This window comes from Amaranthus tricolor, chromosome 12 (genome assembly GCF_026212465.1).
Source record: "Amaranthus tricolor cultivar Red isolate AtriRed21 chromosome 12, ASM2621246v1, whole genome shotgun sequence".
Classification (NCBI taxonomy): Eukaryota; Viridiplantae; Streptophyta; class Magnoliopsida; order Caryophyllales; family Amaranthaceae; genus Amaranthus; species Amaranthus tricolor.
The window spans coordinates 18901253-18905484 of record NC_080058.1 but is presented as its reverse complement, the minus strand read 5'-3'; the positions used below and the strand labels follow the sequence as shown (position 1 = coordinate 18905484).

At 29.8% G+C, this 4232-nt stretch overlaps 1 pseudogene; it reads left to right on the top strand.

Moving 5' to 3' along the window:
• LOC130828664 (pentatricopeptide repeat-containing protein At4g18520, chloroplastic-like) overlaps window positions 1-3938 on the top strand; it is a 4462-nt pseudogene extending 524 nt beyond the window's left edge.
• Window positions 3939-4232: the final 294 nt, after the last annotated feature.

The window sequence follows — 4232 nt, the reverse complement described above, 5'->3', positions numbered from 1 at the left end:
AGAAGAAGCCCGTAAGGTGTTCGATGAAATCTTTGAACGAAGTGTTGCTTTTTGGACTGCAAAGCAAAATGGGTATTTGAAATTTGGTTTTCAAGATAAGGCTATTAGCGTTTTTTAAGAGTTTATGAAGTCGGGTATTGAAGCAAATGGAACGATGTATGTGTCTGTGTGTTGATTTTGTGTGGAAAGAGGCTGAATTATGAGCTTGGCAAGAAAGTTCATGCTTTTATTATCAAAGGTAGATGGAACAATTTGATTGTAGAAAGTGGTATCCTGTATGTTTAGGCACAATCTGGTGAATTTCAAAGTGCTTTACGAATCTTTGATTGGATAAAAAAGCGGAATATAGTTGCTTGTACTACGATGATCACTTCTTGCTCGCAACAGGGTACAGTAAGAAAGCGTTCTCACTGCTATCACGAATGCTGGTCAACATATATATTCTGAATGAACATACTATATGTAGTGTTTTGAAGGCGTGTGGAGAAGAAAAGACACTGAAATTTGGAAGACAATTGCATGGTATTGCAGTTAAGAAACGGAACAGAAACAATGTTTACATTGGTACTTTTCTCTTGAACATGTATGCAAGATGTGGAGAAATCGAGGATTCTAGAAAAGTTTTGATAGGACGAAAAGGCGAAACATGGTAACATGTACTTCAATCATTGTTGGGTATGCTAGAAGTGCTCTTGTAATTGGGAAAGAAGTCCATGCCCAAGTGCTCAAGAACTCGACACACAACAGGGAAAAGGTTAGATTTCTTATTGACTTATTTAATAGTTACTAAAAAAGATTACAAAAATATGTATCTCACTTTAATTGAGATTGGTTTGAATATAGGTAGATATTCTAGAGATCGATTGCATATTTAAAAAATTATAATTGATTTTACCTAACATGTATCTATTAAAACGTAAAGATTAGAATAATAATTACAAATTCATTTTTACATCCTAATATTCAATTATATAAACCCTAATTAATAAGGTTTCAACGCCTAATATCAATATTTTATTTTAGCCTAACATTGATTTGTTTAAAGATGTACTTTAATTTATTAAAGGAATATTTTATTCTAATGCTCTTACGTTTAGGTGTTATCTTTTGAAGGTCCGACCTTTTGTTTATCCTATAAAAATCGATCCTTTGCATAACACTTTCTTATAAAGGTCGAAATGACATCTAACATGTTTAACAAGTTCCATCATTAACAAAATAATAATAAGCCACGTGTCAGTATGCCATTTAAATACGTAAACCCTAGATAATATGAATTTATCACCTTATGCCTAGATTAAATCAAGCCTAACATTGATTTACGCATCGACATCAATATAATAAAGTTAGACCCGACCTTGAGGGTAGGCAAGAAAGGCAACCGCCCATGGCCCAAATGTAGATGTTAGAAATAAACTTTAGAAAGGGCCTAATAAATGTGCTTTGTGATTGTGTAGATAACGAGATGTTCTTCCTAATATAAAAAGTTTTTTTTCAAAACATAAAATTATAGAATAGTTACAAAAAAGATCTATAGATAGTTTCATGTTTTCAAATAGTTAGGATTACCTCAGCGGTGTCTCAAGGAATTGAAACCTTTTCGAAATGATCTCGACACTACATAAAAGTTAGGGGGTACGTTAATTAGTACCTTAGACTTAGATGTTCTACTATGGTTCGAACAATTTTGGGTGTCCACTTTAAGGATCTTTCTCTAATAGTTATCCGGAGGACCTACCTAGCCTATTAGAAAAGAAGTTTTATTATTTTAAGACTTTGAAAGGAAATCTTTTAGCAAAGGAGATCGAAAAAGTGTTCGATTAAAAAAAAGAAGAGGGAGAGTTTTATAATGTACTAATATAGTATTGTGTTTGCGAAAATAATTATTTTTATGATATGATTAATGTATCCCACCTTTATGTGTATTTGGATTTATAGCATGGAATCTTGCTTAGCCTGTTTAGATGATACTACAAAGCGAATCACCAATATATGCAGGTACATGAAAATTTAAAGTTGGGGTATTGGCAAAAAGGAATGTCCACTCATTTTATGTAAATATAGTTACAATATTTGCTTTATGCCATAAATTTATTTATAATTAGCATTTTGAGGCTTAAAGATACTTGAAAATGTTAATTAGCGCTAATTATTTTTAGTTGGGTTGTAAGATTTTAACTTAAGTTTTTATTTCGATTTTTCTAGGATAGTTTTCCTTTAAGAATTATCTTTTAATAATCGTGGAATAACATGTTAGGATTTCAAATAATTATATAGGAAATATGTTGGCTTCTAAGCTTTTGGAACTTTGGAATTTCAATTGTTGATTTGCTAAATTAGATTTATAATTCAATATTTGGCCGAAAATCAAATTTAAGACGTTCAAAATATAAATTGTAGTTTTGCGAAATTTATTGTAGAATTTTAATATAATTTTAGTAGATACTCGAAGTTTAGGGGTGTTATAGTTTATATGCAAGATAAGGTCTTTGTGTATGCTATGCATCAGTTGAAACCATATAAGGTTAATTACCCTACCTACAACCTAAAGTTATTTGAAATGGTGTTTTCTTTTAAGATTTAAAAACGTTACTTACTTAGGGTAAAGTGAAGATCTTTATGAATCACCAATGTTTCAAGTACCTCAATACTTTACGTGAGCTTAATATGAGGCGAAGGAGATGGTTGGAGCGAATCGATGATTATGATCTGGAGTTGATTTATCTGGAGTGGTAGATGTTTACGTATTTTTAAAGAGCTTTGTCGAGACTTCTAGAGGTAATGCAACAAGGAGAGCTAAAATCAAGATTGAGTGTCTTGACTTTTGAAACTACTTTCTTTGAGCAAATTATGGAAAAGTAGGCTAATGACCTAAAGCTCAAAAATTTGTGTAATTAAATTTCTATAGGAAAAACGTTACGGATTCTCAATACATGAAGGTAAGAGCATGAGGTTCAAAAGGATAGTTGTGTGTGTTAGAGCCTAGAAGGGTGTAACACTCTTTATAAGTTCATCTTTTGAGTAATAAGTAACACGACTTAATCAACTCATGCGGGTGATTACGAAATGTATCAAAATATTTGATCTGCCAGAAGGTGAATAATGAGGATCGTAAACTTGCAAGACTGTTGCAACCAATAACATACCAGTACGGATATGCGATGATACGGGTTATAGTGTACCGTTTTACTAAGAGTGCTCCTATTTCCATGAAAAGTAATTGAGATATGAAATAGTTGGCGAGGGCGAACATTAAGTATATTATAATCAAGCGAGATCTTGTGGGCCTCAACCATTACTACAATATATTACTTATGCCACTAGTTATGCCACGGTAATTAAAAATTTATGGCAAGTTTTGATCTTTTCAAGGCAAAAGTAGATATTAATTTCACCCCTTGATCAATTTATAGTTGTGACATTTTACGATAGAAGGCAAAAACATACATGTGTTTACTATTGTTCAAGAAAATGCTATCATTCGTTGGGGCTTATATGTTTATGTACCTTGAAACATAAGTTAATTAGAACTTATGATATAGCCATTGTGAAAAACATATTTAGCCTTTTTCGTCATGTTTCAACGGCTCCATTCAAGATCTACCAAGGTATGAATTCATTTAATGTTTACTAGATAGATTCCCGTGTAAAACAAAGATGTAATAAATATTTACTTATATAAATACAGTAAAATTAATTTATAAAAATTAATTCATTTACAATATAAACTTAATCTTTCAATCTTTGTATTTGCTATGATAATATAATTGACAAAGCAAATAAATAATTTATTATATAATTATATTAAAACATTTATGTGAAAGAAAGACAAAAATTACCTTCTATTAATAAAATTTTATCAAACTGATTATCGTTAACCTATATTATATTGCTGAAATCACCCAAGTTAAGAAATATCCGTCAATAGTTTTTGTTAAATTTGAATTACAATTTTAACATGCAATAGGATACATTATTTATTATAAAAAAATTATTATTTTTTCTATGATTCCATCATTAGAAGTTTTAGATTTTCCATCAATATATTATATTTTAATTTAATTTGTAGATTTTTATCATGTATGATTATAAAATATTTTTAAAAGAATGATAATAAAATATATAAATTGAATATAAAATATAATATAAATTTTGAGCTTAAGGTGGAAGATTGTGTATATGATAATAGAAAAATTAGATTATTTTATTTTTTGTCTTTTTATGGTTGAATC